This window comes from Rhinatrema bivittatum, chromosome 7 (genome assembly GCF_901001135.1).
Source record: "Rhinatrema bivittatum chromosome 7, aRhiBiv1.1, whole genome shotgun sequence".
NCBI classification, from domain to species: domain Eukaryota; kingdom Metazoa; phylum Chordata; class Amphibia; order Gymnophiona; family Rhinatrematidae; genus Rhinatrema; species Rhinatrema bivittatum.
The window spans coordinates 224,225,825-224,247,164 of NC_042621.1; the positions used below are offsets into that span (position 1 = coordinate 224,225,825).

At 40.5% G+C, this 21,340-nt stretch overlaps 1 protein-coding gene across 1 annotated transcript in view; it reads left to right on the forward strand.

Annotated features, from left to right (window-relative positions):
- Positions 1 to 21,340, forward strand: part of MYOF (myoferlin) — a 386,224-nt gene that overhangs the window by 62,698 nt on the left and 302,186 nt on the right.

A 21,340-nucleotide genomic window follows, 5' to 3' on the forward strand; every position in this document is an offset into this window, starting at 1 on the left:
AACTTGATGCCATCTTCATTTTGTAGGCTTTCTGTGACCTGTGATCCTGACATTTGCCATGTCCATCTCTCCCGAGTGCTGAGAAGGAGGCAGCAGGACAGGAAATAGGGCTTTGTCAGAAGGGGAATTTTACATCAACATGGAGCAGCCAAATTGGCATCAGTTGCTCATCTAGCATGCACCAGGGCACAGGCCCACTCCAGCCCAGTTTCACTCTACAAATAACAAAGTACCTCATAGTCAAAGCAGAACTGAAATTGTACATGATTAGGACTATGAGTACTATGCCAAGGGAGCAAAACTGGTCTCATTTCATGCAAGGTTCATCTTTCTTTGCTTTGAATATATACAGCCCAGGAGTATATAATACAGCCCAGGAGTACCAAAGAAAGTACACAGTAAGAGAGTCTTGTTTTAGAATAGCTGTTCTACCTCCAGGAGCTGCATTGTATTCTGTTAGCATTACGCTGCCACAAATGCTACATCTAACTCATTGGATGATATGTGAGCTTGTGTGGTAATGCAGTGCCATATCTAACTCATTGGCCAAACTGTTTTATATAAAGAAGTACTTCCGCATAGTCAACCAAACAGAAGCAGGGGTTAAAACTGTGCTAGGATGCAATAAAGCTGCAGTTTTGAGCAAATAATCTAGGATTGTTGCTTCCAACAGGTTTTTCCATTTTATGGAACAGATACGACTGTTATTGTACAGGTAAAACATTGTTCAAGCAATAACATGTCCCAGAATTTAACAGCTAAGCAATACTGTAAGATAGCTGACAGCAACATGAATAGACAAGTTCTCTTAGTAGGAGACTGAAATGCAAAGAAGTGAAAGGACTTGGATCAAGTCTTCTATAATAAATGAAAATACTTAGGTGCCACTAATTGAGAAGATTATTTTGTAATGTTGTAGCCCCATTGCTTTCAGTTCTGCTTTGAACAGATCCTAGTCATCATCCTCATGCTCTATGTTTTTCCCGGCCGGTTGGCCACCATTGCTGGAGACTAAATAGGGTAGCCCAACATTTTGGCAGCAGCTTTTATTAGCTCCTCCTGATGTGTTTTCCTTCAAGATTTTGATATATGAAGATATCCAGTGAAATATTTGACCGTATTTGATATACCTGAAGCCTATATGGACTAAAGGAGTAAAGGGTTACTTTTGTGTTTCTTATGACTGAGTTTAAAACAGAAGCAGGACACCAAAAGCAAATATACAGAAGAGCTGGCAGCACAGCTTTTATGGTTGTGAGTATATGTACACAGCAGAAAAAAAGATTTTCCTATGCATCACACACCTTATGTCCTAATAAAAGGCCATAAATAGATTAGAAATGCTTATGGTCTTTAAAACGCTGTGGCATTCAGTGACTTAGGAAGCAGGGAGAGGGGAATACAGCACATGAGATGTCTGAGGTTGCTTTGTGCTTTGCTAAATGGATCCTCCCACCCTCACCCTATCATTTTTTCCTTTATGACTACTGCGGTTGAGGGCAGTGTATGCTTATTGCATAACTTTACCCTTATCCATTGCCTAATCCAAGTCTAGTCTTTTTGTTCCTTTCAAATCTCTGCCCATTTCTGTCCCTCATGATGAATTTTCTGGAACAGAAGATATAAAAAGAATGAAAAATAATTATAGGAAGAATGCAGAGAAGTGCATTCATTTGAAATAACTTAAACAATATCAACAACATTATCTCTATAGTTTTATTTCATTTTTGAAGCTAAATGATGGGGGAAAAAACATGAAATTGCATGGTTTGTTTTTTTTTTCTATTGTTTTTCAGTAGCCCCTGTCACATGACACCATTTTGGAAAATGGCACCGGCTGGGTGTGGGGGGTCCTTCTGGGCCCATACTAGACCACCAGGGATCATTTTTTTAAGATTGGGGAGGCGAGCCATTTTTAACAAAGGGCTTGGGTTTGGGGTAGGACATGTGACCAGAGTTTCTTTTTTTTCTTTAAGAAACATTACATTCTCTGGGGTCTATCTTGAGTTTTCTTTGATTTGTTTGAGGAGTTTTTTGCTTTTATTTGCTTTTATTATTTTTAAGTATCAGGGAAATAGCACAATTTCTAAATCGTATGCACTGTTTTCCAAAACAGAAAAAAGGAAACAAAATTAAAAAAAACAAAGTTGTTCAAACAAAATCACAGAAAAAAACAAAATGAAAAGTTTTGCTCTGCATTCCCCTAGAAGAATGTATCTCCGCCTTTCTGACCTAAGAATAGCTATCAGCATTTATTGTTAAGATGTGATGGGAAACTGCTATGACAAAGGCAGTTGTTTGGGGTTTTACTATTCATAGTAACAAGGCAAATGTAAATGATAGTAGATGATAAAACTCCAGAGTCCCATCTAATGTGCCTAGCTGAAATCATCCACTCTGGGTAGATACACATATAGAGTCCTCTTTTTAATTTAATTTTTATTGCATTTTGTCTCACATACAAGCATAACTCGATATGGTTAAAGAAAGTGGCTAACAAAAGAAATATTACCATGAACATATTACAAACTAAGGCAAAGCCTGGGAGTGGGAAAAGAAAATAAGAAAACTAAAAAGTAGGGCAAACACCTGGATTCAGCAACCATTGGATCCCTAACTGCACTCATTATAAACTAAAGATTACAACATATTAGACTTCTTGCAATCAATTAAATGTTTTAATTGGGAAGGCTCAAAGAACATATTTAACATTAGACCACATAAGAAAACATTTGCAAGGAAAATGAAGTGTGAAGGAGGCACCAAGAGAGCGTATTTCCTGGCTCGTGGCTAAGAATGTTTTCCTTCTTTCTTGCATCTCTCTGCATAAATCAGGAAATATCTAAACTTTTGAATCCCATAAGTAATACTTGGGAATTTCAAAAGAAAAGGTGTAACAGCAGATCCCAGTCTTGTGGAAACACAAATGCCATCAATAAATCAGCTCTAGATGACACACCAAAGAATTCTCCAAGAACCTGGAGAATTCGTAACTGTTTGCAAATTGCTTGCCTCTAGCTCCCTCATCTCCAACCTCAAATTTCTTACTAACAGAGGACATAACTTTTTTTACACCTCATGTACGACTTAAATTTAAAGGAGAGGATTAGGAAACTTCAAGAGCCTTAAATTCATTGCTGTCACAGAATTCTCTAAGTTGTCAGTTCTGTGTTGAGAAACGTTTTTATCTTCACTAAGAGTGATCTGAACTTTTGATAAGCATGCCATGCTGCCCTCCTAGTTCCGAATTTTCTCCATTTTGTATATGTAATTGTAGATTCCTGAATCCGAATTCTGGCATGAATGTCTGCTATAATGAATGCTAATGAAGCACTAGACTTTTTTTCATGGATATGAGAGACCTGGTTGGAACTGGTTTCTTGACTAGGTATTCAATGGCAGCTAAAACTTCAGGGGAAGGAACAGATTTAACTTGAAGGAAGATAGCAGACAGCACTCCAATAAGGGGGTACTTCCTGCTGATCAATGCTTTCCCCAGACTTTTGTATATCCACACCTCCTCAAGAGATCCCTCTATCTTGAGTAATCCATTGCTGTGATATTCCATTCAGTCCATTTGCAGCTATCCATTGATACCGACAATCCCATGATCATCATGCTTCACTGGTGCTTTTCCTGAACAAAAAAGGAGCAATGGAAACCGCTCTGCTCTCAGTGCTCAGTGATTTCTCAGCAATACCATCCAGCTGCGGCAACTCTCCCTCCATAGCAGTGGTGGTGGATCCCACCGGTGGCATGGTATCAGGTGCAGGGCTAATCGGCTCTGGAATGGAGGTTTGGTGAAGCAGTGGATTCATCAGAGTTGCTGAGGGTTTCCTTTGAATCTTCCCTTACCTTTTAATCATCGGAGGGGAGAGGAAGAAATAATGAAAATGATACTAGGAATTAACATTCCAAGAGCTTTCTCACACGTCCTTTAACAAGCCTCCATCTTGGTCCCCACATATAAATTCTGATATGCATCCCAGTACCAACTCCACCCCCACCCCCACGTCTTTTTACCTAACTTCTCAACCCTTTTCCTATTATTGCCTTCCATTTCTGTCCCAAGAATGCACAAAATCTGCCACAGTGATAGCCTCCACCATCTCCACTGGTAGTCCATTTCAGGTCTTGCCATCTTTGATTCTTATGACCAATGCTTCAGCTAATACATTTTATTACCTCATTTTGTAATAACTCCAACAGTTGCACAGACTGAGGATGTTTTTTAAACATACCTACATATCAAGTCACTATTTAGTAAGCCAGCAGCAAATTTATACAATAGGAGCTTTGCAGGAGGCTGACCGTATATTGGTTTCAGAGGAGAATGTCTGTCTTTGCCAGATCAAAGCACACAGTATTTCATAAATCAGGTGGCTGAATTGGTGAAGACTTTCTTTACCTCGATAGCAGCCAGTGACAAAGCATGTTGAATTTGTGCCCCCAAGGGGTATAGTCCCTTTTGTCTTCATGCCTGTGGAGCTCCCATCAGAAGTCCAAATGGTGGGATCTAGCCCTCATCAGTCAGGATGGAGCATGGGACATTACCATTGGAGCATTCCCCTCCAAGATGGCAATTAGGGCAGGATCCTTGGTCATCGTCATCATCAAGGTCATGGGTTAGTGTCCCTCCACTTCTTGGTTCTGAAGAAGAGTCTATGGGGATTCCATCAGACCCCTCACCTGTCCTGCCAGAACATTCATCTCCAACAGAAGACCTCTTGTACTCTAAATTCCTAGACAAGCTTGGCAAAGCAATTGACGTCAACATTCATAAGGAGAAATATCCCTATGATGAAATCTTTGGGTTACTTTGGATTTTGGAAATGCCTTCTGCACTTGCAGTGATCCTGGTTTATTCAATCCTGTGGGATTTACAAATGTGAATGTAGGAGAGTCTGGTTTCTTACTCCTGCAGTAGCCAGGAAACACAGAGTTCAACAGATGCTTAATACAAGAGAAGTTCAAAATGAATTTCTCCACACCATCCTATCATTCATTTAAGCAGAGCACGGGATAGTGCCCTGGACCTGAAAGATGGTTATGCTCACATACCCATCCATCAGACTCCTTGAAAATACATCAGATTCATAGTTGATTCCTATCACTATTAATACAAGGTTATTCCCTTTGGGTTCTTGGTGGCCCCAGGGGTCTTCATGCAATACCTAGCAGGAGCTAGGGGATTTGTCTTTTCTTACCTGGATGACTGGCTGATGACAGGACCTTCCCAAGCAGAGATAATGGACTCCCTGTAGAAGATGATCAAGTTCTTCAATCGCTAGGGTTCATAATCAACTTTGCCAATTCAAATCTCATCCCTACCCAGATAATTCATCAGGGCATGGATAGACTCATTGAAGACAAAACTCCTGATGTAATGAAAGGAATGCTTTCTCCTCCAAACATTGATCCAGAACTTACTGTAGCGGGATGAAGTTCCAGCCTGAGTAATCCTGGGTGTCCTCTGGCATATGGCATCAGCAGTGTATGTGGCCCCCATAACCTACCTCAACATGAGTTCTCCAGTGGGGCCTCCATGTCTAGTGGGATCAATTGCTTCAGCCTTTGTCGTAATCCATGAAGGTTTCCGCAGAAATGAAAACATCTCTCCTTTGGTGGCTAGATTCAAAGGTCCTGGATACAGGTGCTTTTCTCTGAATTCTGCCTCATTTATTTATTTTATTTTATTCTTTTCTATACCGATGTTCATAACACACGTCATATCACATTGGTTTATATCAAACATGGGAAATTTAACTAACAATAACAGATGCATTCACTAAGGGGTGAGGTACACACATGGTCTCCTTCCAAACTCAAGGGATCTGATCAGCGACAGAATGTCTGTTTCTGATATATATTGAGTATTCTCACATCTCTTCCAGGGAAAGAGAATTCTAATCCAAACTGACAACCAAGTACTAATGTTTTATGTGAGCAGACAAGGGGGCACATAGTCAAAATAAATAATAAATAAATAAATAAATAAATAATAAACAAAATAAATAAATAAATAAAATAAATAAATAAAATAATAAACAAAATAAAATAAATAAATAAATAAAATAATAAACAAAATAAATGTTTATAACATTTATTTTGTATACTACATTTAAATTGTATATTGTTTAACCATTTCTATCCTCTTTTCTATTTTTCCTACTCCAAGTTTGGCCACCTTTGTTAAATGTAACTGTACCTTCTGTCACCACAGTTCTAGTTCTATGTTTTTAAGTTCTATGTATTTTATTGCACCCCCATTCTATGTAAACCAGCAAGATATGTTTTCATGATTGCCGGTATATAAAAACTCTAAATAAATAAATAAAATAAATAGTCCTAGACTCTCTGCCAGGAATCTGGGGAGTGAGCTAAGTTGCTGCTTTTCTCCAAGCAACTTACCACCTTGGGATCTTCAAGGTGGATAGCCTCAGCAGGGTGTTTCACCCATACAAGTGTTCCTTGGAGCAAGGTATAGCAAACACGATTTTTGTTCACTGGAATCATGCATTAATGGATTTGTTCGCATCAGAGGACAGCAGAAAAGTTGTCAAATTTTGCGTCATTCTTCAAACCAGGTTCAGATCCACCCCAGATACTTTTCTGCTAAAGTGGGATGCAGATATCTGTTCTATGCATTTCCTCTGATTCCATGTCTAGCGAGGACGGTGAGAAATGTACAAAAGACCAGGTGTATCTTATCCTCTTTGCTCCAGCTTGGCCTAGGTAAATGTAGTTCTCTTATCGCATCAAGTTATCAGTCCACTCAATGATTTCCCTCTGGGATTAGATCCGACTTTACTAATTTTAGAGGAAGGTCATGTATGTCATTTGAACCTTCTCTCCTTCAACTTGATGGCATGGATGCTTAAGTGGTTGAGGGCATTGTGATTTCAGCCAGGATGTCATTTACCAGAAAAGCATATAGCTTTAAATGGAAACATTTTTTATCTTGGTAGTAGGCAGACTCCTTGAACCCATTTGATTGTTTGTGCTCCGCAAGGTCTATTTCAGTACTTGTTCTCTCTCCTCTTCAGGCCTCAGTATGTCATCTGTAAAAGTGCATCTCTGTGCCATTGGTTCTTATCACCTTGAAGTGGATGGAAAGTGATCTGTCCGCCCTCTGGTTTTGAAGTTCATGAACGGTTTGTGGCAAACAAGACCTTTGGTTGCCAAGCCACCAGTACCATTGAATCTCAAAGTTGTCTTAGCACAACTAATGAAGCCTCCCTACGAGCCATTGGAGTCAACTTCCTTAAAGTTTCTTACCTGCAAAGTGGCGGTGTTTCTAGTTGCCATCTCTTTAGCTAGAAGAGTCAGCGAGCTGCAAGCATTGCTTAGTTACTCTCCATACCTATAGTTTTTCCACAACAAAGTGGCACTTCACATTCACCCCAAGTTTTTGTCAAAAGTAGTTTTGGTATTTCATTTGAATCAAGCCATTGTTTTGCCCATGTTCTTTCTAAGACTTCATGGAAATAAAGAGAAGGTCCTCCATTCACTGGACTGTAAAAGGGTCTTAGCTTGTTCTAAAGAGAACTGAACCGCATCATCGGGCTTTTCAGCTTTTCACCTCTTATGATCCTGGCAATGGCAAGGCCTGAAACGGGCTACCAGTGGAGGTGGCAGAGGCTAATACTGTGGCATATTTTGTGCATGCTTGGGACAGATGTGGAAGGTTAGGAATAGCTGTTGCCAAGACTGGAAATAGATATTGCCAGGTGCACATTGTCCAACTGGCTAGCAGGCTCTATTGCACATAACTATGCTCTGCTGGCCTTCAGAACACAGACCCTATCAAGGCTTATCAAGTAGGAGCCATGCCAATCTCAGTGGCTCACCTAACAGCCGTCTCTATCGAGGGCATTTGCAAAGCTGCAACTTTGTGATCGGTTTACATCTTCATGTCCCATAATTGTCTGGATAATCTCTAATGAAGTGATACTAACTTTAAACAAGTACTTTTATGCAACCTGTTCACCTAGTAGTCCACTTTCCACCAGCGGTCTAGGTTGCTTTTTCAGTAAATACTCTGCTAGCAACCATCAGCTTGGGACTCCCAATGTGTCATGGCTAATTCATCCCTGCTTGTCAATGGAGAAAGTAAGTTTGCTTACCGTAAACGGGGCTTCCTGCAGACACGAGGATGAATTAGCCATGCTTAATACCTGCCCGTCTCCAAGAGAGTTAACTACTTAGCTAAAGCTAAGCTCTATAATTGACTAAGGGGCTCATGAAGCAGCACATGATCTAGAAAGACGGTCCATTCTCTGCCTTCGGATGTTGTCACCCACATGTCATGGCTATTTCATCCTGCTGTTTATGGAGAACCCAGTTTATGATCAGCAAACTTGCTGCATAGATAACTTTAGCCAAATATTCAGTGGGACAAATCTCCTGCTGAAGTTACCCAGATGAAGTTACTGTGGTAGCTTTCCCTTGGCCATTTTAAATTAATTTTGCTTTTTTTTTTTTTTTTAAATAATCATTAACACACAACAGCTGTGATGACTTTCCTTTTCATCCCTAGTCCCCAGAAGAAAATGTGCTGTGGCTGAGGGCCCATTCCTTCCTCCCAATCCTTTGAAATACTTAAAATGTACTGGGCAACCAACCCCAAAAAGTGCTAGCCTAAACCAACTGGAGAAGGAGAGGCTTCCGCCGGCTTCAATATTAAATACTTCTAAAGCTGAGATCTGTACTGGCATTTCATATTCATTTATTCTCAGTCATTGTATCGTTCATTTATTCATTGAAGGGACCAATCAGAATCCAGAGAAGGGAATAAATGAATTCAGTACGCTTTCATTTGTACCAGCATAGAAACATAGAAACATAGAAATGACGGCAGAAGAAGACCAAACGGCCCATCCAGTCTGCCCAGCAAGCTTCACATTTTTTTCTCACACTTATCTGTTTCTCTTAGCTCTTTGGTTCTATTTCCCTTCCACCCCCACCATTAATGTAGAGAGCAGTGATGGAGCTGCAACCAAGTGAAATATCAAGCTTGATTAGTTATGGGTAGTAGGGGAAGTAACCGCCGCAATAAGCAAGCTACACCCATGCTTATTTGTTTTACCCAGATTGTGTTGTAGCATGTAATATTGAAGCAGATAGGAGAAGGACAAAACACCTTCCCCCTTCTGCTGGCAGTTTTGGGAGTTGAGGTCTGTGGTAGGGATTTGATGGGGCTGGCTGCCCGGTACATTTTTACAGTATTTCTGGGGTTTGAGAGGGAGGGAGCACTGCTGTGGCTGCTCAGCAACTTGGATTGTGACTCCCCCCCCCCCCCCCCCTGGTTATCTGGTTAACTTTAGGACTGTGGGTTTTTATTTCCATTTTTTTTTCTCCCTGATCAAAGTTAACCAGATAACTTTACTTGGCTACCATTGATATTCAGCACTAACTGAATATTACATTCATTAACTCACAATGTAGTTATCGTATAAGTATATTGCTACCCAAGTCCTATGGCTATCTAAATCTCTACTCCTCCCATTCTCCGCATGATCTTACATTATTCCCTCTGGCTCAGATATTGGTTTGGTTAACTCATTATTTAAGTAGCTTTTATTAAATACTTATTGAACGCTTATTCACCCCCAGGTTTGTCTCTCAAATGGCAACCTGAAGTCCCAGTCGCCCTGTTATTTGTACCAGTTATGTTTATACCCATGTGTTCCATGTAACGTTCCTAGGCGATGTTTAGTTCACTGTTAACAAGATTGTTCTTTGTAATGCTCCCATACGAAGTTATGTTTACTGTAAACCGGTGTGATTTTGTATTCTATACAAGAATGTCGGTATATAAAAGTTAAAAATAAATAAATTATCATTCATGTGTTCCTTCCTTTTCATTCCACCCCTATCTTTTATCTTCCTAGCTCTAGCAGCCCTTTTTTACGGTAGTTATCGTATAAGTATATCATTATTGTAACCATTATCATTTATTTGTTCCTTCCTTCCTCTCCCCTCCGTACCTTCTCTTATCTTTCTAGCTATAGAAACCCTTGTCCACTGTTAATCACCTCCCTCCTTAAATGATTAAGTTAATGTTATTACACCCATGTTCGATGTAAACCGATGTGATATGACTTTCATCATGAATGTCGGTTTAGAAAAGAATTAAATAAATACATAACTGTGGTGAATTGAAACCATGCCCCAGAATGCTACCTGTCCTGCCCCCTTTTTAAAATCTGGCATTTAGTTTTAGCTGGGTAATGAATTATATAGCTAAAGCTAAGCTGTTCAGCAGGGGAGGGGGGGGTGGTGGTGAAATATTTAACCCTGGAGGTTTATCTGGGTAAGTCATGATCTTAGCTGGACAAACTTTTTTTTTTTTTTTTTTTTTAATATAGACCTCTCTATTTTATATTTATATATTATTTGTTTTCCTTTCCTCATGATGGAAAAAATTTAAATGAATGAAATATTTGTATATTGCAATTTAGCTATGCTCATTTCTCCCCCCGCCCCCTCCAACACCGATTTTCTTCCAATTATGTGACTGGGGGCAGGGTACGGAATAAACATTTTTAGCTGGATATGTTTTCTGTATGATTTTTTTTTTAGGCTTTCATTTTGCCCATTCTTTTCTTACCACTGAACAACAAACTCTGCTCTGAGGTTCAAAGTGGCAGTACCTCCTACTGATAACATTTTAAAACTGAGCCACAAGCAGGAGGAAGAATCTTATTGCAGAATCCTGGGGCCTCCTGCTTCTATAGAAGTACAGTTTATTTTAAAAAAAAATGACAGACAAGTAAAATATTGTGAATGCCATGTTAATCCATTTGAATTAGAAATAAAGGTCAGCGAACAAGTTGCAGCAAACCCTATGCGGAGCGATAATGTGAGAGTATAGAACCCCTGCTCCCATCTGAAGCAGGAGGATTTTGAGGAGAGAAGTCTAAGAACGCGAGTCCTGTCGGAGAGTGGAGCTTTCTCTTCACAGAGTTGGCACCAAGGGCCTTTCCCTCCACAGAGAGGGCTTGGAGAAGTTTGAGGAGAAGTCTAGGATAGGAGTTCCCGAGAGTGCAGAAGCTGAAGAAGAGGGCCCTGAAAACTGGGGACGAATGTACTGGGGAAGTCTGCCGGAGTGAAGTTGGAGCCCTGAGGAGAAGAGGATTTTCTGAGAGTTGGTAGACCAGTGCATTGGGAGGTGTCAGAAGAAAGGCATCCTGCCTGGGAAACTCGACTGGAGTTTGAGACTCATTCAGCTTCGATCAGAAGGAGACAAGGAGCTGTGAAGAAAAGATTACAGCTATCAAACAGGGCCTGGGAGGGTCCAGGGTGGAAGAGGTTCCTGACCTAGAGCCGACCTGTTTTTTGTGGGAGGTGAAGAGAGACACTTGTTTATTTTTGCAACTTTTTGGACTGACTTACCGTGGTGCACTTGCGAGCAGGGTACTGTTAAGACTTTGGTTTACCCTGCCACCTGTATTTGAACAGCAGCACTTGTGCGTCTTGTGTCTATTTCTGGAGTGCTTGACTGGTGAGCGGGAAGAGACCCTGTGAGTACAGAACCCTAAGGGCCTTGAAAAAGCTCTACTCCCCCCCCCCCCCCCCCTTTGTGAGAACCCCAGAAAGTCATGGGGCCTTGCGTGGTTTGTGACTCTGCCCATGTGCCCAGGACCAGAACGGGATGGAGCCACACAAGTACACATGTAAGTAACATTGAGAAAATGGCTGGTGGGCCCTCGGTCATCCCTTGCTTCCTTCTGGGTTACTGACCTCTAATTAGTATTGGTCAGAGAGGCATAATGAGGAAGTAGAGGAAGACTGTTCTGCTGTCTTTTCTTGACACAGATTCATAATTAACCATGGTTAATTTAAAAATGTGACCTACTATAGTGAAAGCAGCCCTCTGGGGTGGTTCTTTCATACTACAGTTTGGGCTGCACGCCTGTGCATAATAGCTTTTTAGGCATGCTAGGTGTAGGAGGCACTGTGTCATCTTGTGAAATAAGTTAATCATTGTTTTGACATGTTTCTGTGCTCTAGGGGCTATTGAAAAATTAGTTTTCCATTGCTCTGGGAATGAGATGCTGCAGATAATCAGTAGAGCCTCAAATCTACCTTAACCAGCAGCAATGAGAATTATGCAATAACGTCTAGCAGCGGTCTTTACTTGCCTCTTTCATAGACTCCTTTAACAATCATTTAGTTCATTATTATTCTGGTGTGTTAGTGATCTGTAGAAGTAGCTGGAAAGAGACAAGAGGAAAATACTTCCCTTAGTACATGGATAGATGTCTTAAATATGTATTGTGTTATCCACAGGTACAATATAGATATTTTGCAAGTTGTGATACATTTTATCAGGCCAACATAAGAATTGCCCAAGGATGATTTATTTATTTAAGTGTTTTTATATACCGGGATACGTTGGGAACATCATCTCGGTTCACAGATAACTAAAAATAGCAACAAGCTTTACAGAGAACAAGTTACAACGTGTAAGTTAATAAAGGTAACAATGAATAGTTTGAACAAGTAACACAACAGGCTTTATAGCGAACAAGTTACAAAGTGTAAGTTAATAAAAGGTAATCATGAATAACTGGAATAAGTAACATGATGAGCTTTACAGTGAACAAATTGTAACGTGTAAGTTAATAATAGGTAACAATGAATGATTGTAACAAATGACACAGGAAATCGTGCTTTAACAGGGAGAAGGGGGCAAAGTGCAAAGAAATACACCTGGAACAGTTAATATAATAATTGAAAATGAATGGTAGCTGGGAATATAGATTTCGGTAAGAATGATGTATAGTCTTGTATGTGCCTATCTGTTTCTTAACATTTATCACTGTCCTGTTTTGTTACTGATCTTAACTGTCATTTATTATGTTTATACAACTGTTGTTTTTGTCTTATTGATTTATAGTTTTGTTTTATTCATTGTTGTATTATATTTTGTTCTCTGCTTTGAGCAAATATTGGCAAAGTGGATTATAAAAGCTGAAAATAAATAAATAAATGCACGAGCTTATGACCACACAGGCCTTTCTTCACACAGGTACCTTCTTCGTATGTGGCTTATGTTGTCTTCAAAGCTCATACATACCATTATCTATGGATAATTCGTATGATGGGCTGATGGGAAGGTATAACGTGCAAAGAATTCAGTTTTCTCCAGAGCCAGTATGGCTCTAGACCTGTGCCATACATTTCTGATGTAACAAAAGAATCATCTCTTTTAGACACTGATGGGGAAATATTCAAAACGTAACCATTTTAACTAAGTTAGCTAAATAGATATTCATCTAACTTAGATGGGATATGCAGCAGCATAGCTATGCTGTTGAATATCCCCGACTAAATCATTTCTTACCCAGATAAGTATTATCAGGCTAAGTTTAGACCTGCTATGGAACAGGTCTAACTTAGCAGAGTAACTTAACTGGCTAATGCTGAATATTGCTACTTATCTGGATAACTTATCTGGCTAGGTAGCGTCTCCTCCCCTTACACCCATGCCCACCCCTGAGTTAGCCAGCTAAGAACTTACAGGGTCATCCTTTATTGTGCGATGTGCTGGTATCACATGCAGTAGGGCCTACTGCACCCAATACCGGCCACATTGCAGTGGTATTATTAAAATTAGGGGAAGGGGAGGAGTGAGGGTGGGGTTTGGGTGGAGTTATCTCCCGGCAGTGCTGCGGGCGATAATGTTTTCCACATTATCGCCAGCAGCACCGTGGAAAATAATTATACCTTTTCCCATGTTGCTATGGGGGCGATAGTGTGCGATGTGGCCAGCTATCTCCCCCTGCCCCTTTTTTTCACAACTCATCATTCTGCTATAAATATATATAAATATAGCAGAATGATGAATCTAGGGGTTACCGGTTAAGTGGCTTAACCAGCTAAGTGATGGCTGCTGAATACCCAATTGTCGCTACTTAGCCTGTTAAGTTGGACTTAACTGGCTAAGTTCCTTTTGAATATTGGCCTCAGATATGCACAGAGAGGCATAATTTACAAAAAAAAAAAAGTATTCCAATGTCTTCTGGAATCAGAGATTAGTGGTTTTGTATTTATCACAGGGCATGATCCACATCTTTAGGAATGCAGGACATACAAGTGAATCACAGTTATGGTTTGGGTTATATCTACTGTGGTCAGGGTAACCCCACCTTCTATCTGTCAGAAGAGAAGAGGGAGTGCTCCTGACTCCCCTGACCCCTTGCTCAATCCATTTCGTCACAAGGAGGATATGGAAAGGGAGTGCACACACTTTTCATGAGCTCTGGGAGCCAGAGAGGATCGGTGATTGTTCTGGAGCAAACCTGATGGGGAAATGTAGTTTTGGAGAAATCTGGCCTGGGGAGCCAGGTGGAGATAATTTAAGAAACTGAAAACAGAGAGAAAGCAGATAGTTGGCAGAGGAAGAGAGAACATGAGGCTAAGATGGCATCAGAGGGAGAGAGAAATCTGTCCCTGAAGTGGATCCTCTGGTAGGGGATTTCCATTTATTGTAAAGACAGGGTTTAAACAAATTGCCAGTTTACAGAAGCAGGGCTTGATACAGAACTACCTGTCTTTATGTGGATTAGTGTTGAAATCCTTATGTGTTTGTCTGGTGTTTCCTGATGACTAAAGATTCAAAACTTAAGTTGTGAGCCGTATGTAAAGAAGTGTTTGGGATCTAAATAAAGAGGAACAGTACCTACAGTGCACCCATCATCTCTTAAAGAGGAGGAGAAGTCTTGTCCCTAACTCTTAAGAGCTTACTGTGAGTCACAGTGCCGTATATGCCTCTGCAAACCAAATTGCCCACACGAATCTTGGGTCACATTTTAATAGACTGGATATTATTCCAGATGGAAGAAAACTGAATAATGTTGATAGATTACACATGGTAGAAATTTATCAGGTTAACTGATGAATATATATATATATAAAATTTGAAAGCAAAATTTGGTATTTCAACGTGCCCCCATAAGGCAGCAGTACCCTGCAGAAGTTAAGAATGTTGCTACTACGTTATTTTGTTAAATTCTTTAAGTAGTTGCCCCGCAGTTACTCTGGCGCATACCCCTATGTAACATCATTGTTGCACATGTCTCACATGAATGGTTTTCAGTTGGTTTATGATAATATTAATTAGCTTTTATTTGCCATTAATGTCCCAGCTGGAACTAGAGGGCACATGGTGGGATTGCATTACCTTTTAGTGGGCCAGCATAATAGTTGTACGATAGCATTTTTCATGGATTATGTTTTATGTATTCCCCCCTTTTTTTTTTTTTTTTTTTTTACATTTTTTTTCTTAGAAAACTTGTCTGTGAGAAAGATAAAGGTATAGTGAGTGACGTAAAGAGATCTCCTGTCTTATATAAAAAAAAAAAAAAAAACCCCAAACCAGCTGATATACAACTAAGTGCACAGTATAAGAAGAAACTCTTTCGAGGAAGTTACAGTACAGTCTTGATAGAACTAACTGGTTCCATATGTAGGAAGGAGGCATCCGTTCTGCACATTTTTTTCCAGATTTCCCCCAGTGGTTAGTAACCCAGCAACAGAAGATGGGCACGCCCTTTTTGTCTAGCTGGAGAATGTGGTCCGGTACTTACTGCAGGAAGATTTTCTTCCAGCTCAGTTCTGAGGCCATGCTTGGTCCAGATGTGTAACTTCAGAGAGAAAAGTCAGTCAGTAAACGATAAAAAAAATCATTTCACTTGGAGGAGAATGTCACAGTTTTTGGTTGGTTTTTTTTTTTTTTTGCTCTAGATGGAATTTGTGTAATTGCTGAAAGTGCTGCTGGCTGTTGTCTGCTAGAAGTTCACTGCTTCCCTTTTCCCGGACTGGATTGTTCTGCGGTGCAGATCAGTCACATTGCAGCCTTGCCGTTCTGCAGTATAGAATGAAAATGGAGATGAAGGATATATTTAAAATATTTTTGTTTCTTCCCAAAGTCTTATCTTTGCGATAGAGAGAAAAAAAAAACAGAGTGGATGCCCAGGATGTACCCTGCCAAAACAATGTTGGTGAAGAGTAAATTTGTCAATTTCTCTTGAAATGCCTGTACTAGTTCCCTGGCTTTCTGGCATGAACCTCCCTTCCTCCCTCTTTTGGACTCTAATAGGGAAAATATCCCCAGAGTACCACAGGGCAGATGTGCCAAGATGCGTTTTGCTTATTCAGGGTCCTTCTGATAGAGATCTAATTATGATGAGAGAGTCATTTCTGTTACTTGCTTGGATGTCCTTCTGTGGCATCTTGTTTCTTAATATCTTTTCATTGAAAGAGTTTTGGCTTTCATCCCCTGTTTACTCTTGTGGAAACTTAATTTTCCAAGCACTAGGCAATTTTTCACTTGCTCACATGATGAGTAATTTTTTTTTCTGTTTGCACATCATGAATGGCTGAACACTTCCCCTTCCCTCCTTAAAAATTCCGCTGGTCGCAGAAGTCAACAGGTTGGAAATAATTTCAACACACTACCAAGGCTTTTGAACATCATTTCTCCTGGAATCCTTCATGTCAGCTTTTGAAATTCTTCCTGTCACTGGATCAGGTGCACCAAAGCTTTCCACATTTTCTGCCTATAAGTGAAATGCATTAGTACATCTGGCCCACAAGTGAGGGCATTTTCTAAACTGTTTTGGGTCCTGCAGTTTTCCTTCTGCTCTTCTGGGCTTCTAGTGTCATTGAAACTGGGCTACAACAACTTTCATTCAAAAATACCTTGATTTCCACATCCCTGACTTCCCCCAGCCCTCTCCATGACAGTCCTCCCTCCAGGAATCCTATACGTAACCCTAGTCTGACCAGAAGGCATTACTGTTATGTCATGGCTGAGACCTGCCCTCTCTTACCCTGGGCTTGGGAATTGTGCCACCATCTTGTGCACAGCAGTACAAAGCACTGACAGGCCTGTTGGAAGGGGTAGTTAAGGTGGGCTGCTGCCATTATTATAGTGGTGGGCTTAAGCTCCTGTGGTTTTTTTTCCCAGGAAGGTCCTGGCAGCCCTGGAACCACCAGGCAAAGCTCCATGAAGATACTTCAACTAACCAAAGCCTAATTCATTCATCCTGTCCTGACTTTCTTGCTCATGCAAGGCGAGCTTTCCACACACCTGAAGAAAAGGTTTGAATTGTCAGTTTTCAGTTCTTCCTGATACATAAGACACTACCTATGTTGACAATCTGCACCAAAGGAAGGCATGCATTGGATCCTGCAACACTTACTGTACCTTGTAACGTCTGTTTTGCAAACTTCTTAATTATCGGATCCTTTCCTGATAGTGAATGTTTTATTGCTGTGTGTATATATGTATGTGTGTGTGTGTGTGTATGTGTGTATATATATATATATATATATATATATATATATGTAAAATATCTCTCTCTCGATAGATATAGATAGATAGAGATATATCTATCTATATATAAAATTTGATATTTCAACTTTATCCAAGAATACTTACATACCGGTAAGTCTTTTTGTTATATGTTGGCGAGAAGTGCAAACCTTTTTACTTTTTGTTCCTGAAATGAGCCAGACACTACCTGCACATGAAAACTGATAAAATCCACAAGCACGCAGTTGAATGGCTCCTTTAGTTAATTAAGTCTTTTTAGGAAAAACTGGCCCCTATGTACTGAGCACTTTTCCCATAGACACAAAATGGAGAAAACTTGTAGTAAGTAACCCCCTCTGCATCTGTTTATATATTATATCAGGCCATAAAACTACAAATCCAAATGTTCTGTATATTTTATTAAAATGTCATAATTACATTGTATAAAATAAAATGCATAAGCATTTATCAGTATTAGTAACTCACTATTTCATGTACTAAAAATTAGTTACTACAGTTCAGGAAACTGGAAGTAATAATAAAGAAGAGATTAGAACATTTGTATTCAAATACAGTTTTCATCCAAATGGTTTTCTCCATTGACAAGCAGGGTTGAATTAGCCATGAGACATGGGCGATGTCATCTGATGGAGTGAAAGGGACCCATCGTGCTAGCTCAGTAAAGTTTTGCTACTGAGCATGCATGGGAGTTCCCAGGCATGCGATGCTTCCTGAGCCCCACAGTCCTTTTTTTTTTTTGGTCTGAGCTACTGCAAGCATGTTAACCTCTCTCTCTCTCTAAATCTTTTTCTGTCCTAAGACCTACTTTAGATCTCTCTTCTTTTCACCTCTCTGCAGCTCCCCAAACAGCTCTTTTCGGCAGTGCTGGGTCCAGCTTCTTCTGAGCCCAGGGCAGATACTCAGAATTACACCACCCCTGCCTCACCCTCACCTTGATTACTAGTGGCTACTCCAGCACAGTGCCGCTTTTTTGGCAGCAAAGGCACAGCTGTCCCTCTGGTGGTGATGGCTCCAGCTAAGCACGCCTTCTCTCATCCCTGTATCTCTCTTCCCCCCACTCCTTGCCAGCATCTTTCTCTTCCCCCTCCACTGTACTGTTCAGCCCCCTATCTCTCTCCCATTCCATGTCCTGCCTTGTATCCCTCTACTTCGCCTGTATCCCCCTCTCTCTCTGCTTCCCCACCACTGCTTGCCCTGACTCCCCCTTTTTCTCCCCCACTACCTTTCTGGCATACCCCTTTCACCCCATCCACTCCTTAACTGGCATTTTGCTTTCTCTCCCTCACCCAGTCCTTGCCCTGCATACTCCTCTTTCTCCCCCTATATTCCTTCTCCAACACCTTCCCTCATCTCTATCACCCAGCCCTTGCCTAGCATCTTCCTCCTCTCTCCACCCCCTGCCCAGCAGCCTCTCCCTTCCAACCTCCTGCTCAGCAACAGAAACCCCTTCTCCCCTGCAGCCCTTTCTCACAACTCTCTACCCAGTACTTGTAGCCCCCTCTCCTGCTCTGTATCTCAACCTCATGCCCAGCAGCATTTCCTTCTTTGACTTCCTCCTTCACCCCCTGCCTAGCAGCAGCAGCCCCCCTCCCCTCCCCTCTCTCCATTCATTTCTCTCTCATCCATTTCTATGCTCCTTGGACTCCAGTGCCATAGATCTTTATTCAGCTGCAACAATAAGTGCAAAAATCTAAAACAAAATCGGCACGAGGCCTGTGAGCCATCACGCACCCACTGGCCCTGATACAGTAGTTTGGGGGACACGAAGGGGCAGTACTCCCTCTCCCCAAATGTTCCAGGTGCCAGTGCTGAATCAGGCCTTCTCTGCTTCCCCCCCCACCCCAATCCCACCCCACGAATATGCTCACTTTATCCATTACTTCCCCAAGCTAAGCATGCAAAACTCTTCCTATTGCCCTAGACCCTTCTCCCACACAAACATTCATTGCAGTATCTTGAAAACCTGACTGGCGAGGGTCTCCAGAACAGATTTGGAAACTACTTCCTTAGTATTTTCAGCCTTGTGCTCCTCCCACTTAATTTTCAGGCCCATAGACCTCCCCTTGAGATTTTGATAATTAAACTCAACATTCCTACCACAGGCCTTCCCGGAACAAACCTGTAAAATAAGATAACTGGACGTCATACTTTTAAATATTAAACTTTGTACACATAATTTAATATTCACATAACACAAGTGTTTCAGAAATCATGTCACCCTGTCTGCTGAATGTGTCATCTGAGATTTTTAGAGAGAGACTGCACACAAAAATACTAAGAAATAACTACATTTATCACTTAGCAGAAGTTCATACTATATTGGTTGAAGGTCATTTCTGAAAAGGCTGACTGTGCTGAACAGGAATATTTCCCCATAGGAAAAACATTCAGTGTATATTGTCACTTCAGTGACACAAACTCCTCCATTACCAGACACTTTGCGAAATAAAACAAAAACTTTGCAAAAGGTGACTCTGAACCCATATAAGAAACCTGCCACACCAAAAGAGCATTAACTCTGAACTCAAACAGCAGCAATTCTTTGTGAAAGGCAACACTGCAAACATTGTACTTGACCCTAAACATGAATACTCTCAGTGGGAGAGAGAACAAGCTGGATTACCACAGATCCCATAAAGAAATGCGGGTTCTGTGGAACAGAACTGGAAACAGTTACACATCCTGTTGCTGGATGTGATGTGCATATAGAAAGGCACAGCTTATTCACTGGAAACAGTGTAAACATTGTGACAGTGTACCAAACACTGGGAACACAAGCCTGATAGAACAGAAGAGAATGAAGAAGTTGTGATCTCTTGGAATATTCCTATTCTCTCCAAACAGGAAGAGCGATGCTAGAAAACCAGATGTTATAGTGAAGGAGAAAAGCACAAGAATAGCATTACTGATATCACTGTGAAAAACAAATTTTCACAAAAGTCATGTTACGGAAATGAAATTAGTCAATTCTTATACATTTCCATGTGCTAAACATGAATGTGACTGTGAAAATGCAAAATTGGCTCTAGTTTTTTTGTAATATGCAATAATATAATTACATCTTGAATTGTATGCCAATAGTAGGAGACCTACGGTTAATACCGTTTGAAAAATGAAGTCATAGGCTACGTCTTAGATTTCTTTGCTTGTCTCTTGTACACCTGTTTGGGAGCATCTCTGCGGAGTGTCCAGCAGTAGTCAGCCAGCATGAATATTTCAAATGCTCACCCTTTCTGACTGGGCTTCATATAGTACACTGCTGACGTCAGCTTACTCAGCAGCAGCATGGCAGTAGAACTGCATTGCATCAGAAAATGATGTAATAAACTCTGGATGATGTGTGCATGATGGTATTATGCAATATAATGCAATATTACATCATTCTAGGCTTATTTACAGTCTTACTGGATACATTTACATGACTAAACATAGAAAGTGAACTATATTAAATATCTTCAAAACGAGAGTTAATAAAACTTTTCATGGTCATTTTCATGTTCAGCACATCAAGATACTACAGAGTAGGACCTTTTCAGGTCAGTAACACTTTCATTGTTGCCCAGTGAGGTGTCAGTATCCACGACTATTTAATGGATCATATGGAGAAAGTGAAGATCCTTAAGTATCAAGAGATGTAATCAGAGACCAAGAAAATATGACTGGAAAAAGATACATAAATAATCCCAATTATATTGGATGTTACAAGCCTGATAAAACAAGAATTTCCAAGTGCACCTTGATATGTTGCGTATAAAAATTCTACCCAGTGAACTCCAGAAGCAGGTTCTCCTTAATACTTGCATTGTGCCAGAAAGAGTATTAGCAGTAAATAGGAGTGATCTCAATCTCTCATAACATACCCTGGCTTCTGAATGAAGTTAATTCCTGGCAAGGTAAACACAAAACAAACCCATTTGGAGAAACCTACTTACAAGCAGAATATTTGACCTTGGTCACACATGCAGAACACAGACTCTTACCAAATACAGAATA